General features: G+C 41.6%; 1 protein-coding gene across 3 annotated transcripts in view; it reads right to left on the bottom strand.

The window, feature by feature from the left end:
• Positions 1–6,944, bottom strand: part of fgf22 (fibroblast growth factor 22) — a 144,178-nt gene extending 137,234 nt beyond the window's left edge. For 2 of the 3 annotated variants that reach the window (XM_043721276.2, XM_043721275.2), the window contains exon 1: positions 6,825–6,939. The gene's annotated coding sequence lies outside the window, so the exon portion shown is untranslated. Of the gene's footprint in view, positions 1–6,824 lie in introns of all 3 variants that reach the window. The other variant, XM_043721277.2, reaches the window with a different exon arrangement.
• Between the last annotated feature and the right edge of the window lie 14,243 nt (positions 6,945–21,187).

The raw sequence follows: 21,187 nt of genomic DNA, 5'->3' as shown, positions 1-21,187 counted from the left end.
AGCCTCTGCAGCAAATGATGCACTATGGATGTGCAATTCAATATGTCCCAATAGATCCAGCTAACCAACATAAATGTATGAATGTAGATTATATCTCTGTAATGAGGCTTGATTCATGCCCAGTTACATCAAAGGATTGTAATTCTACCTCCCTCTTAGTGGCAACAATCAGCCTTTAATAGGTTCCATTATTAATTGTTTTTCAGCCTCACTGCAAAGTGAACTGACCGTACCACAAGGACTAAAGCTTCTGTTTGGAGGAGAAAATCCTTCACCAATATTTTTGAAAAACAGCCAGCTTTTCGCATCCATTTCTGTTTTTATTAACTTTAGGAAAACGACATGAAAAAACGTTGTTTGATTGTAATTGCTCCGTGAACTGGATAAGATCAGTACAATTGAACTGAGAAATTTAGAGCAGAGTTCTGAAGCATATCTAAATAAATCTGACAAATTATCTTGAAAGGAATTTGTTTTTCTAAAACTGTAAATTTTCCCTTCCCAACTGGCAAAATTATAAGCCCACAGTTATACGGACTTTTTTTAATTGCTGTTTTATATTTTATCCCTCTCTTAAATAAATAAATATCCACCTCATCATTGTGTTCTCCCATCATGGAAATGGGACAGAAGCTGTGAATTCCCAAGTGGGTTTCTGAAATTGAGTACTATCTGATTGCAGGAATAAGATGGATAGAGTGTCAAGCTATTTTCCAGTCCCCCTCTTAAAAAAAACCTACATATCCCTGTATGGATACTTAGGATATAAACAAAGCTCAATGCAAGCAAGCAAGGTACCAATTTCAAGGACTTTTGCCAGGCTACAGGAAAACCAATCTGATTTGTTGACAGCAAAAATGTTTGACATGGAAAATATACATTTCACAACTTCCAGATCACCCCTGACCACTCTGAATTGAAATGTTTATGCCAAATTAGAGTAGTTCAGGCTAACCTAGCATCAGTTTTGAAGAGGTATTGAAAGCTGTAAAGATATTAGTAGTGAATCTGATGATGTTTTTCCCAGGCAGGTGAAGGAACTTAGACCTAAGTTTCCATAAAGATGGAAAGGATGTTTAGCTTAGCCAAAATGTTGGCAAGAACCAAGACCTTCCCCTAACCCAACACCCACTGTTTATATCAGGGGACAGGTTGTGGAGAATGCAGGCAATTTGTACTCTTCGCAGATGTCATTCATGGAGGCAGTTTCACAATTTTAAGTCAGGTTCACCTAACGTAGGAGCAATGCTCAAAAAGCTTGTGATTTCAAATTAATCTCTTGGACTATACCTGGTGGAGCATGATTTTTGTCTATGAGCCTAGGACATTGTAAAAAGTCCCTCAGTACACATGAATCATGTGTTCTGATAGCAGAATGGGGCCGCAAATTACAGTAGACAGTGTTAAACTTCAACAATGTGTGTTCAGAACAAAATGTGTTTCTTAAAAGAAGTCTGCAACAGCCAGAAAAATGATTGCAGTTTAATTTCAGTCATTGTCTTGCAAAGTGCTATGTGGGACTTGTGGAATGTTGCACATGTAGAGTGCCAGGAAATTTTCAGAGAGAGCAATGTAACAGGAACAGATAATGAAAGGTTGACTATCTCTCCCTCTCAGTACAAAGGCAGAAATGTTGTGTTTTGGTCTTCCAGGAATATAAAAAAAAGTGCAAGAATGCAACAGGAATGTGTGTATGTGCAGATGCTGTAAATCAGAAACAAAAGCAGAAATTGCTGGAAAAGCTCAGAAGGTCTGGCAGCATCTGTGGAGAGAAATCAGAGTTAACGTTTCCTGTCAAGTGACCCTTCCTCAGTACTGATGATAGTTAGGAAAATGTTGAATTATATGCAGAAGATAGGGTGGGGGAGGGGTAAGGAGTAAATGATAGGTGGGAATCAATTTTAACACTGCTGGAAACACCCACTGCTTGTCAGGAGGCCTCTGTCCAGGGTGGGGTTGATATCTTGCTGTACGAAACAGCAAATTCACAAAAGATCCTCAGACAGAACCTTCCAAACCCATGGCTGCTTTCATCTAGAAGGACAAGTGCAGCAGATACATGGGAACACCATCACCTGCAATTTCCCATCCTGACTTGGAAATATATCGCCGATCCTTCACTGTCACTGGGTCAAAATCCTGGAATTCCCACCCAAACATCATTGTGGGTCTACCTTCAGCACAAGGTTCAAGAAGGCATCTCACCAGTACCTTCTCAAGGGCAACTAGGGAGTAGCAATAAATGCTGGTCATCCAGTGATGCCCATTCCCACAAATGAATTTAAAAAATCAAACTAATACTTTAACCCCAGTATCTTGGCTGAGAGGTAGGGATGCTACCACAGTGGCTCAAGAGCTCTTATTACTTGTTATAAATTGTCATTGCAAAAATGAACATTAGGTTTTAAACCACCATCAGAGAAAAACACTCTTGTATCCAATTGAGCATTTACAAGTAAAGCAATCCAACCCTCATGATTGGCTAGGGCCCACTACCTAGACTGCTTTGACAGGGCAGCGCTGAATAACCATCGTCAACCCCAAGACTGTTTACTCAACATTAGTCCAATGGAGCTACATGTAATCTCCAGACTGCCTGCACTTCAACTCAAGAACACACAGTGTCCTAATGCCTTCACTTGCATGGGAGTAATGACCTGAAAACTGTGGCCAGCCACCTGGGCTGGAAGTGACCAGTCTTTTGACTGACTGTGGCAGTTCCTACTAACTGACCAAAGTGCATTCTCACCATCCGTTCCCTGTACTTGTACTGTGCACTTTAATCCCTTTCACCCACTCTCGCACAGGGCACTTTACCCCTTTTCTCCCTACTCTCACACAGTGCATTCTCACCCTTCATCCCCTACACTCACACAGTGTACTCTCACCCTTCATCCGCTACACTCACACAGTGCACTTTAACCCCTTTTCTGCCTACTCTCACCCTTCATCCCCTACACTCACACAGTGCACTCTCACCCTTCATCCCCTACACTCACGCAGTGCACTCTCACCCTTCATCCCCTACTCTCACACAGTGCACTTTAACCCCTTCATCCCCTACACAGTGCACTTTAACCCCTTCATCCCCTACACACACAGTGCACTTTAACCCTTTTTCTCCCTACTCTCACACAGTGTACTCTCACCCTTCATCCCCTATACTCACACAGTGCACTTTAACCCCTTTTCTCCCTACTCTCACCCTTCATCCCCTGCACTCACACAGTGCACTCTCACCCTTCATCCCCTACACTCACGCAGTGCACTTTAACCCCTTCATCCCCTACACACACAGTGCACTTTAACCCTTTTTCTCCCTACTCTCACAGTGTACTCTCACCCTTCATCCCCTACACACACAGTGCACTTTAACCCCTTCATCCCCTATACTCACACAGTGCACTTTAACCCCTTCATCCCCCACACACACAGTGCACTTTAACCCCTTTTCTCCCTACACTCACACAGTGCACTTTAACCCCTTCATCCCCTACACACACAGTACACTTTAACCCCTTTTCTCCCTACACACACAGTGCCCTTTAACCCCTTCATCCCCTACACACACAGTACACTTTAACCCCTTTTCTCCCTACACACACACAGTGCACATTAACCCCTTCATCCCCTACACACACAGTGCACTTTAACCCCTTCATCCCCTACACTCACTCAGTGCACTCTCACCCTTCAATCTAGATTAGAGTGTTGCTGGACAAGCACAGCAGGTCAGGCAGCATCCGAGGAGCAGGAAAATAGACATTTCGGGCAAAAGCCCTTCATCAGGAATAGAGGCAGAGTGCCTGCAGGGTGGAGAGATAAATGAGAGGAGGGTGGGGGGTGAGGAGAAATTAGCATAGCGTACAATAGGTGAATGGTGGTGGGGATGGAGGTGATAGGTCAGGGAGGAGGGTGGGGAAAGGTAGCAAAGAGTACAATGGGTGAATGCGGGTGGGGATGAAGGTGATAGGTCAGAGAGAAGGGTGGAGTGGATAGGTGGAAAGGAAGATAGGCAGGTAGGACAAGTCATGGGGACAGCTCAGCTTTTCCAGCTCAGCACTGTTCCCATGACTTGTCCTATCTGCCTATCTTCCTTTCCACCTATCCACTCCAACCTCCTCCCTGACCTATCACCTCCATCCCCACCCCATTCACCTATTGTACTCTATGCTACTTTCTCCCCACCCCCACCCTCCTCTCATTTATCTCTCCACCCTGCAGGCACTCTGCCTCTATTCCTGATGAAGGGCTTTTGCCCGAAACGTCGATTTTCCTGCTCCTCGGATGCTGCCTGAACTGCTGTGCTTTTCCCGCACCGCTCTAATCTAGAATCTGGTTTCCAGCATCTGCAGTCATTGTTTTTACCTAGTTGACTCTCACCCTTCATCCTCTACATTCATACACTACACTCGCATCTTTTACCCTAAACACTCGCGCAGTATAGTCTATCATCTCATCCCTTACACTCTTGGCCACTTTGACTTTCACACATCACCCTTGACTTGAAGCTAATGCCATCTGTCTGTCACATAAGCTGCTGGCACATGTTGCGCCTCTGATGTTGATATAGGAGTATTAAGTACAATGACATGCACACCCTTTCCTTGACTGATATTCACTATTTAAAACTCCCCACCAACACAAGTTGCCAGCATCTCCTACTACACTAACAATACAAACTATACCCCTGAGGATTCTTACATTTAAAGCGTCACTGAAAACCTTTTGAGCTAAAAGCAAGCTAAAACTCTGAAGATGCCTGGCTCTCTGTCAGCATTAAAAATCCTGTATCAATGCATAAGATGTTTGGCTGTGCTTTATTGTAAAGCATCCAGCTAGCAGCACACAAGTCATTCAGCTCCATAGTACAGTAGCGCCTCGACTTACGAATTTAATCCGTTCCGGGACCTGGTTCACGAACCGAAAAGTTCGCAAACTGAATCAATTTTCTCATTGTTCGGATATTCAAAGCGCACGTAGCAGAGCAGAACAATTACAATGAAACCACGGGCTTTTTGCGTTTGTACGTTCGTTCGTACCTTGAATTTCGTACGTACACTGAAGCAAAATCTTACATACAATCCTGTTCATAAACCGATTTGTTCGTGAACGGGGTCGTTCGTATGTTGAGGCACTACTGTACATGCTTGAAGCCATTGAAGGTATTGTGGCTGAATTAGGCTGAGACCAAGCATGACAATTTTGTGAGGCTGGTACTTTCTGATGCTTAGTTGCAAGGATTAAGAGTCCAGGAAGAACGTAGTCATTGACCACAGAAGCAACTTGTGCAGAAGAAGTGGCTCCATCTAGTGAGAAGCTAGACGGCCAGTGCAGCCACTCTTGCAATGAGTGCTGTCAAGACTGGTCACCAGGTAGCCGCTCTGTTTTCCCACTGAATCACAGAGAGAAAATTTGGAAGTGTAATGTTAATATAGTGTACAAAGTTAAAAATCACACACTAGGTTATAGTCCAACAGGTTTAATTGGAAGCACACTAGCTTTTGGAGCGCTGCTCCTTCATCAGGTGATAGTGGCTCCTTCACCTGATGAAGGAGTGACGCTCTGAAAGCTAGTGTGCTTCCAATTAAACCTGTTGGACTATAACCTGGTGTTGTGTGATTTTTAACTTTGTACACCCCAGTCCAACACCGGCATCTCCAAATCATGGTTAATATGGTGAGTTGGGCTAATAATGAGGGATGCTGATTTATTAATTTAAACTTTTCAACACCTGACAGAGAACTTGCCATCAAGACTGTGAGCACTTCACTGGATGATTTTTTCTCAACATTGACCATCTGATTTTTTTTGGCATTCACCCAATTAGATCATTTAATTTCGAGAAGGGAAAACTTCACCCACAAGTCCGTCTAATCTTCAAAGGTGAATATAGCAGCCTATTGGAAACACCGAGTCTATAAGATAACCCTATGTTCTTAACTCTGTTGAGATTTCTTGTATTAGGCCAAAAGCAGATGATGTGAATGCTATGACATCCCATATGGTAACCTGATTCAGATGACAGTAACCTCTTCCAACTATAAACAAATGGTGTTCATTGCAAAGTAACAACTGCTATCCATGCTCAAGTCTGCAGCATCAACATTCTGAAGCAACATTATGCCCCTACACATAGTTACAAACCTGCACTGTGATTCAATCATCAGAGAATCAAAATGACAGTGAGAACAAAACTGAAAATTATCTTAGTAAATAAAACTGGAGGAGTGCCAAGAGTGCAGCAAATCCTCCTTTACACACTATGGACCTCAAGCTTTGTGGGCGTGGCCTTCCAACACATAGTCTCATTGTGAATTATCTTTACCACCAGCCTATATAGTTAATCACCACCCACAGCGCAACAACTATTGTATCTAAAAGGTACCATTTTCAATGATTTTACGGCATACATGTTCAACACTGAATTTGATTCAAATTTACTTTGAGTTCCTAGTTGGTTCCAAGTTATTTTGAGTTAATGTTTCCAGATGATAACATTTATCTTTCTTGGTGAAATTTTGATCATGTTATCAGTTCTGATTACAGATCATATACTTGCCGATAGGAATGAGCAGGGACATGGTAGTTATAAGCCTTTATCGGCCTTCCTAAAAGCTAAGGCTGCTGCCCAGTTGTGCTCATAATGCAATTACAAATGAGTGACTGCCGCATTTCCTTTCCCCCCAAGTTTGACAGTCTTTGTGATCGATTGTTGAGTATTATCAATGATAGAGCTGGTGATACATTCCTGAAAGTGAATCCTCAGAAAATAAATAATTAACACATCTCTTACATGTCTAAATGACAGGCAAAACATTTACCTGGAAGTCCATGCAAGCTGGAGAGATGAATTCTGGATATGTAACAAACTGCAGCTCGAGAGGAATTGAGTGAACATGTTCAATGGAACCAACCGATCGACAGGTTACTTTTAAGTCTGATATCTAAAGTTACCTAGAACAGGATTAAGGTGGAGTCTTTATCAAGGATCCTGCGTGAGGCCAACACCTTGATTGTGAGAAAGGAGGTCAAATCAATTAAAATAGCAAGGTAGCATTCTTAACTTCATCCACATTCACACCAGACTGTGTAAAATCTTGTTTGTATGATAGTTCTTTGCAAAGAAATCACATGGTAAATGCTAAGTATCAACTGCACAGTTATTTATTACAATCAAAGTTCAGAGTAAAAACTCCCACCTCCAAGTGTCAGTAAATCGTAATTGCTGAGCAAGAGATTCATAGCATGTGTTTATAGTGACTGGACATGAATCTTAGACCATTTTTTTGTGGAAAAAGACAAACCCAGTATGAGCACTTGCCTCGTAATTTAATGCAGTGCTATCAGTTCCATGAACTGAATTAGCACAGCTATAAATCTGAACAGTGGCTGATGGTACACAGTTCAAATCATTACAGTCCACGATGAGTCTCTGAGGGCCTGTATGACTAAATATTAACTACATTTGTGGTGCAGGAATGCTTTATTCAAGTATCCTGAGTTGTTTCAAGTAGCTATGTCATAAGTGGCTCTTGGTGGGCCCCACCCATACAAACGTCATTCAGAAATATTGCATCATTATTGCTACATTGTTTTTTGATGCATTGAAGTTAAGAAGTGTCAAAAAAACCTGCATAAGTTCAATGTTTACCATTTAAATTGCAACCAGTATCACAAAATTGACACCAATTATGTTGCCTTAATAAATCCATTCAAGGTAAACAGGAGCAGATGGCTTTCTCTGGTCACCATGTGTTATTGATGTCATAAAATCATATAGTGCAAAATGAGGCTATCCCGCCCATTGTTGCTGCTATGCCAACTCATGGTAACATTTATAGGAAATTCCACTTTCTTGCTCTTTCCCAATAGCACTGCAATTTGTCTTTTTGAAGTACCTATCAAACATCCTTCTGAATATATTAACACCATCTTTTCAGACAATGCATTCTAGATCAGACAACATGAACATAAGGAAAAGGAGCAGGGCATTCAGTCCCTGTCCAACCATTCAACAAATTCATGACCCCAGGCCTCAACTCTTCTTTCACACCAGCTCCTCATAGGCCTCAACTCCTCGATGTTTCAAACAAATCTATCTACCTCCTTTTTATATTCTTGCAATAATTTCCTGTATATAAAAAACTCTTCTCCCAGCTGTATTTCTAAGAATTTTACACACAATCTGTGGCAAATTTTAAAAATTCATTCATGGGATGTGGGCACCATTGACTATTGTCTGTCCCCAAATGCTCAGAGGGTAGTTTAGAGTCAGCCACTTTGCTATTGGTCTAGAGGCTCATGTAGACCAGACTTGTTAAGGACTGCAATTTCCTTCCCTAAAGGATATAAGTGAACTGCAGTGATTGGAACCATGGTCAGGTGGATCTCATAGACTGAGACTCTTGATTGTGTGTGTTAACCTGGGCCAATCAGGGAGCCCTGGCTGAAAGATATAAACAGGAGATTCAGGTAGCTTCTTCAGGCTTTGAGCTGCTTGGTCATAGTACACATATAGGTAAAGGATGGCTTAGTGGTGGAACAATAGCCTCTGTGCAGTAATTTCATGAACCAAATGGATGTTTCCTTTCAATAATTACATGGTAATCATTAGATTAGATTAGATTAGATTAGATTAGATTACAGTGTGGAAACAGGCCCTTCGGCCCAACAAGTCCACACCGACCCGCCGAAGCGTAACCCACCCATACCCTTACATTTACCCCTTACCTAACACTACGGGCAATTTAGCATAGCCAATTCACCTGACCTGTACATCTTTGGACTGTGGGAGGAAACCGGAGCACCCGGAGGAAACCCACGCAGACACGGGGAGAACGTGCAAACTCCACACAGTCAGTCGCCTGAGGCGGGAATTGAACCCAGGTCTCTGGCGCTGTGAGGCAGCAGTGCTAACCACTGTGCCACCGTGCCGCCCTTTAGTCTCTTAAATCCAGATTTGTAATTGAATTCAAATTCTATCATCTAACAGGTTCATTAAAAGTATCAAAAACAGAATTTGATGGAATAGCTCAGCAGGTTGGGCAGCATCTGTGGAGAGAAATCCGAGTTAACTTATGGGTTGTGTGACCCTTCCTCAGAACCCATTAAAAGTACATTTTTTTAACCTGTTGACCCTTGATAGGGTTGGTATTGGGAGGCAGCAACAATGCCAGTACAAACAAATCTAACATGGCAAACCCTGAGAAAATGGACACAGTTTGAGCAGTTTTAATAAACTGGTAAATTTTAGTGCATGTTCAAGCTTGATTATCTGCTCTTTGTAAGTCTTTCTTTGCTGCTCCAAGTCACAGCTTATGTATGTTCTGTTTATTTCAAAAGCTGAGTTTATTTTTAAAGAGTTGAGAAATTGCAATATGAATAGTATAGTTCATTTCAACAATTTGTAACCCTATGTCACAGGAATAAAGGTGTAATATTTTTGAAGGGTCATGACACTGTGTCCAGAGTGGTAACCATCAAAACTGGTAATGGAGCCGAACAGCCAAACATAGTTAAGATATTGCTATTACAGTATTATCTGTCTTTGTCTATCAGCTACATAAGGTCAATGCATTAGGTTTAACTGAAATAGACTACAGACATCACTGACTATCTCATGGATCAGTGAATCTCCTACATGTCAGGGCGTTTTAGTTACTAGCTCATGCAACTCTGACTGGCTGTATGGGGTTATTTAAATTAAATATTAGCTCTGGAATATTACATTAATATATAGTCCAAATTGCCATTAATGTAGACTACATATTGAAAATGCATTGGACTGGATTTTATCAAGTGTTGTCATTCCTGATGCTGTCACTAAAACTGTGTAACACTTCCACTTTCCCTCTTTCTGGCTTTTCCCACGCAACTATAATTAACATTCCAAGTTCCAGCAGTGCACGTGCATAGCACATTCCATTTAGTGGTTAGGAAGACTTTCATTGATGTAACCTGCTGTAAGGTAACAATGCTGTATATACAGGCAGCCTATTAAACAGTTCCTTGCCAAACAGGGAGGCTCTGAAGCACAGCTACAACTTTACTGCCCAACTACACTACATTAACATAAAGACTTGAGAGCAAGGTCTTTTTCAAATCTAAATGTCACTTGTAAATATTTCACATTATATTGGTTTCACTTTATTTATTTCTGCATCATTTCCATTTGTAGAGTTTGGGTAATTAGAGGGTTAGGTGTACTGACCTGATGACAGCGTGTGTTGATATTTATAGGGACACTTCTTTTAGTGAGAAAGAAACAATATGGTGTTTTTGTATTTGCTCTTAAATGATCATATCAGTGTCCGATGTTGTATTCAATAGTCTGTGGGACATTGCAGGCTCTGCTGGTCCTTTCCTCTGTGTATTGGAAAAACCATTCTCCAAGAGCAATCTCAGCATGAGTAATTTTAATGCTGTAAGTAAACTTAAAGCCCTCTGACACTCTGCCAGTCTGAGATGGAAACACATTTGGACAGCATGACACTGCTTCTTAAGCTCATCAGTTTCTTATCATGGCTGACTACTCACTTTGTCATGCCCCACACCCAGGATATCAGGTCCAACCCTCTTCAGTCATCCATATCCAACTCCCTGTCATTCTCTTCCAGTCCTCCATATCTCCATGACCCTACTTCATATCATGCCCTCTCAGTGATTCATCCCTTCTTGGCTCCATGTCCATTCTTCTGTTCCATTCACTACTATGTAATTAAATAAAGAAAACTGTTGATCTACACACAACTGCACAAAGTCAAAGTGTGTAATGGCCTCTTTAAACAATTGTGAACTGGTGCCATGAGATTGTTGTGCACCATTGACATTATCCTTAAATTAGGTCTACACCAAAAACTGGCTCAGGTTGATGAGATTTATGGTCATCAAATGTATTATATGTATGAGCCTGCCATAGGCCAGCAAAATTTCTGGCACGTCACTGATCTTAACACACAACCAGCCAATGTAAAATTAAAATTTCACATCCCATTCTAATCACACACCATGTGTCCTGTGGGCTGAAAGAATGTCCCTAACTTTCTAAGAGTAAATGCCACGATCTTCTATCTGCACAGGGCCACCCTACTCACTCTAACTCGGTCACTGCACACACAACTCACAAAGGCTCATGGACTACAACTCTCACTGTTGCATGCAGTGTTACCACTCAACAGCTCTCACCCAGGTAAAAACAATGACTGCAGATGCTGGAAACCAGATTCTGGATTAGAGTGGTGCTGGCAGAGCACGGCAGTTCAGGCAGCATCCGAGGAGCAGTAAAATCGATGTTTCGGGCAAAAGCCCTTCATCAGATACTCACCCACCCCATCCTCCCAGAATACTAACTTTTGGGCGATAACTTCAGATTGTCCTCCGCCCCAGAGACAAAAATAGTTTTTTACTCTACCTGTGGTGGCAGCTTTGTCTCCATATTGAGTTGAGTTTGGAACAAAGATGGCAACTTTTCATTCCCAGCAGTGAGTTTCAGGCTCTGTTTGAGACTAAGGATAATTTCCCCCTCCTTCATGCTTCCTTTTGTGTTGCTATCTTTGCCTCCCCAAATGCCTTACAACCTCACCTGTTTTCTGCTCATCCCCTGTAATGCCCCATTTACCCTCTTAGCCCATTGCTTTGCTATTTGCCTTGTTCTTGATAACTATTTGCTATCCCTCATTATATTAAGTGTGATCATCAATTGTGCAAATTGTGATCCCAATAAACCCCCTATCCACCTACTCCCATCGCCCTCCCCCCCCCACTTTACCCCACACCTTCACTCCTATTTTCTCCATTGATGTATGAAATTCCATTTGTCTAAGTGGAATAGAACACTTTCATATTATCAATCTTTCAGCCACCCAGTCTAATGAACCCTAATCCTAGATTTGAATATTCCATTTTCACCAGGACTACAAGCTTTCTGTAGCTTGTTAGCAAGATTCAGAATAGACCATTGAAATTTTAAGTTGAAAGCAGAATATATTTTTCCTTGATGTTGGAAATTTAACTTGTTCAAATTCTTCCTAACTTTCTTGCCATTGCCTGCACCACTCAATGTCTGGGAAACTTTTGCCAATAGTACATGATTATGGTCACATTTCAATTTCTAACACATGAATTTTTTTTAGGAGAGTGGTTGGAATGTAGATTTCAAAGGCCAATCTATTTCCCTGTTTCTGCTGTTGGTACTGTGTGTTGCTGAGACTTGCAGAAAAACTGAATTGTAATAGTCATTCTTTCTCTTTCCCGCACTGGAGGGACATCTGGTCTCTTCTTCCTCACAACAATATGACTGAGATCCATAACCTAGCAGTGAGATGGACCATGACCGTAAACTCTCAATATGTGCATTAGCCACACATATTTGGAGTTTTAGTGTTCTGCATCACACAACACAGTGACATGCTATATGTTTACAAAGAAATATTATAATTTTTCTGTTTCAGTTTGAGCTGTGTAACTAGTGAGTTCTTGTGAAATTATATTATATCAATCAGCTGTTTAAACATGTTGATGCCTTCATTAAAATAGCAGAGAAAAACATTTCATGTGGAGAAATTAACACATTCAGCACTAATATGACAGAATTAAGTGCAATTGGTAGTTTTTGGATTATGCGTGAATTGTAATGATCTGGAAGGTACTGCCCGTAGGATGACAGAAGCAGATTCCATTATAACTTTCAAAAGGAAATTGAATAATTACTTAAAGGGAAACAATTACAAAGGGCTATGGAGAAAGAGCAGGAGAATGGATTAATGAGATAGATCGTTTACAGAGTAGGAACAGGTACGGGTGGGCTAACAGGGCTCCATCTCACTGTATTTTTTTGGAAATGCTTATGATTTCAGATCCTCTATCATTTGATGTCTGAAATGAAATAATTAGCTTTCAACTTTAAATACAAAATCAAAATTTTGCTTATGGATATGGAAATTTGAAATGTTAATAGCTACTTATTACTGAAATTAATATTGGAAAACAATGTCTTTTAAAAATCTCAGAACTATTTTAAAATTTCTTAACACGCTGAATATTTTCAGAGGTTAATGGCTTGTTGAGGAAAGGAAATTGCTGAATGATGTAAATGATTGAATCAATCATGACATTGCTCATGGACAAATAATTAAATCACACATAAATAAATTTTTGGACTATGTCCCCAATTAAACACATCAATACTGTTGTTGCAAAATTAATAAATATAAGTTGTGACTGTCTCAAAATTTCAAAGATTTGTTTGAAAGTCAGTTATGCAAATTTTCATGACATTGTTCTAACCAATACGTTTTTAGTTAAGCATTGTGCTGCAGTATTTTAACATTCATTGTCAAATACAAAGCTTACACTATTACGTTTGATGATTTCCAGACTCAATAAAGTACATAGTTAGAACATGACAAAATGTGAAACTTTAAGTTTGAGGAGAGCACTTAATCTTCCCATGAACAATAATATTCAGTATCAGGTTTCCCACCAGCATTGAGATCCCTGTGCTACTTGAGGGTTTTGTCCCCAGAAAGATTTTGCTAAATCGCTCATCCTGGACTTTTGCAATTTCTCGCACTCTTTTGGCCCAGAACCAACTCCACAGTGGGCCGCTGCCAGCTTCCAATTGAATAGTCTAATAAAAAGTGTCGGGAGGAAGCTCAGAGGGAAGGAACTGGAGGCCCAGTGATAAACTGTCAGCAAGTTTCGCACCACTCGTTTTCTCTAGTGGCAGATGGGATAGTGCAGCAGGAGCAATTGGAGCAGCAGGCTGCAGCCAGTTTCCATTGAAAACATTGAGTGGAAGCCCAGAGAGAAGGAACCACAGCAAACTAACAACAGCAATGTAAAATTTTGTAGTGTTCATATCAAGACATATTATATCACTTCATATAGCAGCTAATAAGCAATGAACAAAATGAGGAAAGGTGAAAATCAAGAAACCAGGGTCAGGAAGATGCAAAAATACAATCAAAAAGAAAACTCTTAATGAGTTTTTTTTTAAGTTAATCTGCACTTCAGTGGTGCTGTGCATTAATGTCCCTTCAAGGCTAGAAATTCTAATTGCTGTAAATATTCTTAGTCAGTCAAAGTCACATCTGAGATGAATTAGTAGATAATTTCTTCTGTAGTTTGGCGGGGGCTTGTAAATCCCTGGTTCCCTAAACCCATCAGAAAGAGCAACACAACATAACTTTCTCCCTCCCTTTCTCCCTCTCTCCCTCTTTCTCCTTTTCTCCCTCTTTCTCCTTTTCTCTCTTTCTCCCTCTCTCCCTTTCTCTCTGTTTTTCTCCCTCCCTTAGTCTCTATCTTTCTTTCTCTCCCCTACTCTGACTTTCTTTCTCTCTCTTTCCTTTTCTGTCTTTCTCTTTCTCCCTTTGTCTCTTTCTGTTTCTCTTCTCTTTCTCTTGTTTATTCTCAGCCACTCTTGCTGTCTAAAGTGTTGTCTAAAAATAATTTCCATTCTGTCAAATATAACCTCCTGAAGTATCTATCTGCAAAGAGTAGTAGATGCATTTCAAAACAGTTAGAAATTGTAATTGCATTATTGTGTTAAACTTGCATACACTCAAGAATGAGTTGCATGAAAAATAAGACTAAATGTTGAGGTTTTATCTCTGGAAGGTTTTGTTCAAATACTGCATTAGCTGGATGGTTTCACATTGTATTTTAAGTCATTCACAAATTCACTATTTCCTTCTATAGTCTGTTAGGTTTTATATTAAGATAATTCTCTTATTTTAACAAAAGAAAGTTTGCTGTATTCCCTGGGATACAGAACAATTTTATTTGACCATGAGGAGAATATAAATAAATGATTAATGCAGTGAAGAATTCCCTTGTCTCAATGAAGTTTCAATCACATTTTAATCAGTGTGCTCGGATTTTCTATCAAACTTTATTTACTGTATTTCTAGCATATTCCCCTCAGTTGATTTGTAATTCAATTTTTCATATATCTGGAGAGCATCTGTTATTTAGTAGACTGCTCATTTGCTGAAGGAGAAGCGGCCAGAAGTCAAAGCATCCAGAAGGAACCAGTCCTGCAGTGATTATAGGCTTCAGTGCGAATTCTGCCCCTCAGGAGGGTGTCCCACCTCAGGAGCCACAAACTGATAGGCCAAGAGTCTCAACCCTTATTTGGGACATTAGGATTGAGCAGAGAGAAGATGGATGGGCCGCTCTAGAATGGTAAGTACCAGGTCAGGGCAGGGAAGATGGATGCTGGAGTCTCGAGAGAAGGGGATGGGTTTGGAGAGCAGGTAGCACAGAAAGAGGCTTGTCATTCTGGGTGTGTAGTGGAGCCGATGTGCTCAAGGCACCCCCAAAATGTGGTGCACCCCCTTTCTTTCTACTTTTTCTCATCTAGGCCATGAAAAAACCTACCCATTCCTGCCTGCCTGACCCTGACAATCGTATTAGGGCAGTGTGTTATTCCAGCCAGTAAACTTGCTAAGAATACTAATTGATGTTTTCATACTAATTTACATGTGACAGGTCACCGTTTGTCATCCACCCACTAGAGTGTTATGGGGATAGCTGGGGGGTGGCCAAGAAGCTGGTGAGCTAGCTATTTTATGTGCGCCCCTACTAAAAATTTCAGGTGGGGGCATGCAGAGTCCAGACTCATATGTTTAAAGGTCCTTTTTAAGCCCATGCTCTGAATAGATCCTGCAAGAAGTTTTTAAAATAAATCCCTCAGCAGATGAGCAGTCTGCTAAGTAACACAGATGTTCTCCAGATATATGAAAAATTGAATTACAAATCAACTGATGGGAATATGCTAGAAATATAGTAAATAAAGTTTGATAGAAAATCTGAGCACACTGATTAAAATGTGATTGAAACTTCATTGAGACAAGGGAATTCTTCACTGCATTAATCATTTATTTATATTCTCCTCATGGTCAAATAACATTGCTCTGTATCCCAGGGAATACAATGGACATTCCTTTTGTTAAAATAAGAGAATTATCTAATTGAATAAATCTTGGATCCAATAGAGGGCCAGCTGATCAAGGGTTTTGTAAATTGGTAGCTGCAGTTAAACTCCTGAATTCTGCCATTGAACAGAAATCAGTTCAACAAGGTCAGAAAAGTTATATAGAAGTGATAAGTTTTCTTTGTATTCCGTGTGACATTTGGAGTGTGATGCCTGGAGTATGATTAATGTATGTTCGTAGTGTCTATTTCTATTGTGGAAAGGTTCACAAATGTTGAGGCTTTATGGAGCTAGTTGCTTCTGGAGGTCATGTCGATGCAGCAGAATTAGCACCACACATCTCTGTGCATGCTGTTCTAATATATTCTCTGGTTTTGAGGTTGCTGGCTGCAGTAATTGCTCAGCAGAGAGAATGTTTAAGAGCCCGTAAACAACCATTAGCCCTCCATGAGGAAATGATTAGGAGAGTCCCAGGTATGTTGCTGAAGGGTCACAGGCCTAAACATTAACTTTTGCACTTGGCTCCATAGATGCTGTCTGGTCCTGCTGCATAGTTCATCTTTCATTTGTCATTTTTATTTGGGCCAAATCAAAACTAATGTTGCAATGCGCTATAGGTTTAGAACAGCAATGGAACCTCTGAATTATCAATTCCATCACCAAGCCCTGGTTGTTTTGAAATGAAACAGTATTGTATACTAAATTATCCACTCGTTGAATTTTGGATCATTGTATGGTTTTAGGCAGTGGATTCTCAGAGAGAAAATCTGATGTGAAAATGGACATACTGGTCCAACTAGTCCTCCATTTGAAGAATATAAGACAAGTCAGATCTGTTTTACTGGTTTTTCCTTCTCAGTTAGGAACAATGTTTAGATCTTGCTATACATTGCTGATTTCTCTGAGTGTCAGGCTTGAAAAACTACCAAATGATTTTAACAAGAGTAACTGATGTAGACATTAGATTAGCTTAGCTTACTTACAGTGTGGAAACAGGCCCTTCGGCCCAACAAGTCCACACCGACCCGCCGAAGCGCAACCCACCCATACCCCTACATTTACCCCTTACCTAACACTACGGGCAATTTAGCACGGCCAATTCACCTGACCTGCACATCTTTGGACTGTGGGAGGAAACCGGAGCACCCGGAGGAAACCCACGCAGACACGGGGAGAACGTGCAAACTCCACACAGTCAGTCGCCTGAGGCGGGAATTGAACCCAGGTCTCTGGCGCTGTGAGGCAGCAGTGCTAACCACTGTGCCACCGTGCCGCCCATATCCGTCACAAATTCACCTGCACCTCCGCACACATCATTTACTGCATCCGCTGCACCCGATGTGGCCTCCTCTACATGGGGGAGACAGGCTGCCTACTTGTGGAACGTTTCAGAGAACACCTCTGGGACACCCGCACCAACCAACCCAACCGCCCCATGGCTGAATACTTTAACTCCCCCAAGGACATGCAGGTTCTTGGCCTCCTCCATCACCAGACCATGGCAACACGACGCCTGGAGGAAGAGCGCCTCATCTTCCGCCTAGGAACCCTCCAACCACAAGGGATGAATGCAGATTTCTCCAACTTCCTCATTTCCCCTCCCCCCACCTTATCTCAGTCCCAACTCTCGGACTCAGCACCGCCTTCTTGAGCCTCATTCTTCTTCCTGACCTCTCCGCCCCCACCCCCTCTCCAGCCTATCACCCTCACCTTAACCTCCTTCCACCTATTGCATTCCCAACGCCCCTCCCCCAAGTCCCTCCTCCCTACCTTTTATCTTAGCCTGCTTGGCACACCTTCCTCATTCCTCAAGAAGGGCTTATGCCCGAAACGTCAATTCTCCTGCTCCTTGGATGCTGCCTGACCTGCTGCACTTTTCCAGCAACACATTTTTCAGCTCTGATCTCCAGCATCTGCAGTCCTCACTTTGTCCTAATTAAAAACAAAATGAATGGCTCATGTATTAATAACATTTTAACTTACGTTGTCTATTTAGAATGCTTTTACTGTTATTAACTCTTGCAAAATAGAGTTGTCCCACTCTCATTAGAGAGAGACAGTTGGTGACGAGTTTGACTTGAGGGTCACATCTCATGATGACCTTGGCTGTTGTGGGAATTGAGCCTGGACTGTGGGCATAACTCTGCATTGCAGATTAGTCAATTGAACTAACCAACCCACATTACCTCATGTGGGACCCAGGGAGATAGTGAGGAAAGAGATCAATCTGAGACTGGTACAGTTGAGAACAGAAGCGAGTCAAACAGTCAGGGCAGGCAGGGACAAGGTAGGACTAATAAATTAAACTGCATTTATCTTAATGCAAGGGGCCTAACCGGGAAGGCAGATAAACTCAGGGCATGGTTAGGAACAAGGGACTGGAATATCATAGAAATTACAGAAACATGGCCCAGGGGTGAGCAAGACAGGCAACTTAATGTTCCAGGATACAACTGCTACAGGAAGGATAGAAAGGAAGGCAAGAAAGGAGGGGAGTGGCGTTTTTGATAAGAGATAGCATTACAGCTGTGCTGAGGGAGGATATTCCTGGAAATACATCCAGAGAAGTTATTTGGGTAGAACTGAGAAATAAGAAAGGGATGATCTCCTTATTAGGATTGTATTATAGACCTCCCAATAGTCAGAGGGAAATTGAGAAACAAACTTGTAGAGATCTCAGCTGTCTGTAAGAATAGGGTGGTTATGGTAGGGATTTTAACTTTCCAAACATAGACTGGGACTGCCATAGAGTTAAGGCTTTAGATGGAGAGGAATTTGTTAAGTGTGCATAAGAAAATTTTCTGATTCAGTGTGTGGATGTACCTACTAGAGAAGGTGCAAAGCTTGACCTACTCTTGGGAAATAAGGCAGGGCAGGTGACTGAGGTGTCCGTGGGGGAGCACTTTGGGGCCAGCGACCACAATTCTATTAGATTTTAAATAGTGATGGAAAAGGATAGACCAGATCTAAAAGTTGAAGTCCTAAATTGGAGAAAGGCTCATTTTGACGGTATTAGGCAAGAACTTTCAAAAGCTGATTGGGGGCAGATGTTCGCAGGTAAAGGGATGGCTGGAAAATGGGAAGCCTTCAGAAATGAGATAACGAGAATCCAGAGAAAGTATATTCCTGTCAGGGTGAAAGGAAAGTCTGGTAGGTATAGGGAATGTTGAATGACTAAAGAAATTGAGGGTTTGGTTAAGAAAAAGAAGAAAGCATATGCCAGATATAGACAGGATAGATGCATCCTTAGAAAAGCATAAAGGCACTAGGAGCATACTTAAGAGGGAAATCAGAATGGCAAAAAGGAGACGTGAGATAGCTTTGGCAAATACAATTAAGGAGAATCCAAAGGGTTTTTACAAATACATTAAGTACAAAAGGATAACGGGGGAGAGAATAGGGAACCTCAAAGATCAGCAAGGCAGCCTTTGTGTGGAGCTGCAGAAAATGGGGGAGATACTAACGGAGTATTTTGCATCAGTTTTTATTGTGGAAAAGGATATGGAAGACATAGAAAGTAGCAAAATAGATGGTGACACCTTGCAAAATGTCCAAATTACAGAGGAGGAAGTGCTGGATGTCTTGAAATGCATAAAGGTGGATAAATCCCCAGTACCTGATCAGGTGTACCCTAGAACTCTATGGGAAGCTAGAGAAGTGATTGTTGGGCCCCTTGCTGGGATATTTGTATCATCGATAGTCACAGGTGAGGTGCTGGAAGACTGGAGGTTGGCTAACATGGTGCCACTGTTTAAGAAGGATGGTAAGGACAAGCCAGGAAACTATAGACCAGTGAGCCTGACGTTGGCGGTGGAGGCCTGTGACCAGTGGAGTGCCACAAGGATCGGTGCTGGGTCCTCTACTTTTTGTCATTTATGTAAATTGTTTGGATGCGAGCATAAGAGGTATAGTTAGTAAGTTTGCAGATGACACCAAAACTGGAGATGTAGTGGACAACGAAGAGGGTTACCTCAGATTACAACAGGATCTTGATCAGATGGGCCAATGGGCCAAGAAGTGGCAGATGGAGTTGAATTCAGATAAATTGAGGTGCTGCATTTTGGGAAAGCAAAGCTTAGCAGGACTTATACACTTAATGGTAAGGTCCTAGGGAGTGTTGCTGAACAAAGAGACCTTGTAGTGCAAGTACATAGCTCCTTGAAAGTGGTGTCGCAGGTAGATAGGATAGTGAAAGAAGGCGTTTGGTATGCTTTCTTATATTGGTCAGAGTATTGAGTACAGGAGTTGGGAGGTCATGCTGTGGCTATACAGGTCATTGGTTAGGCCACTGTTGGAATATTGCGTGCAATTCTGGTCTCCTTCCCATCAGAAAGATGTTGTGAAACTTGAAAGGGTTCAGAAAAGATTTACAAGGATGTTGCCAGGGTTGGAGGATTTGAGCTATAGGGAGAGGCTGAACAGGCTGGGACTGCTTTCCCTGGAGCCTCGGAGACTAAGGGGTGATCTTATAGAAGTTTACAAAATCACGAGGGGCATGGATAGGATAAATAGACAAAGTCTTTTCCCTGGGGTCAGGGAGTCCAGAACTAGAGGGCATAAGTTTAGGGTGAGAGGGGAAACATATAAAAGGGACCTAACGGGCAACGTTTTCATGCAAAGGATGGTACATTTAGGAAATGAGCTGCCAGAGGAAGTGGTGGAGGCTGGTACAATTGCAACATTTAAGAGGCATTTGGATGGGTATATGAATAGAAAGGGCTTGGAGGGATATGAGCCGGGTACTGGCAGGTGGGACTAGATTGGGTTGGGATATCTGGTCGGCATGGACAGGTTGGACCGAAGGGTCTGTTTCCATGCTGTACATCTCTATGACTCTAAGTACTGTGGGTCAGTTGGCCCACGTGGAGAAGTTTTATGACTCCAGAACTTTAGATTGGAATTTATATATAACACTTGTCATGACTTTTTATTTTGCATATCAAACATCTTTGGGGAGTCAACTTTATGTAGTAGATAAGAAATCGTCCTGCACAAGTTTCCTTTGAGATTTATCTTTATTACAACAATTTGCCTCCCAAGTTTACAGATAGTCATGTAAATATTCCATTTCGTTGCCATGTGATTGACTGGGATCTTTTGACTTGGATCGTGTGCTCAAAGATATCCACCTGCTATTAATACACAGCATCATGCTGCTGCATGATTCAATGGGGTTATTGTGAAAGCAAGTAAGCCATAGCATTGGGAAGAGCCCTGTTTTGATTGTTGCTATGTTATTCGATAATTTCA

This window comes from Chiloscyllium plagiosum, unplaced genomic scaffold (assembly GCF_037043375.1).
Source record: "Chiloscyllium plagiosum isolate Xiang-an unplaced genomic scaffold, Cpla_swu_hap1 HiC_scaffold_28, whole genome shotgun sequence".
Taxonomy (NCBI): domain Eukaryota; kingdom Metazoa; phylum Chordata; class Chondrichthyes; order Orectolobiformes; family Hemiscylliidae; genus Chiloscyllium; species Chiloscyllium plagiosum.
This window is presented reverse-complemented; position numbering and strand designations above follow the sequence as displayed.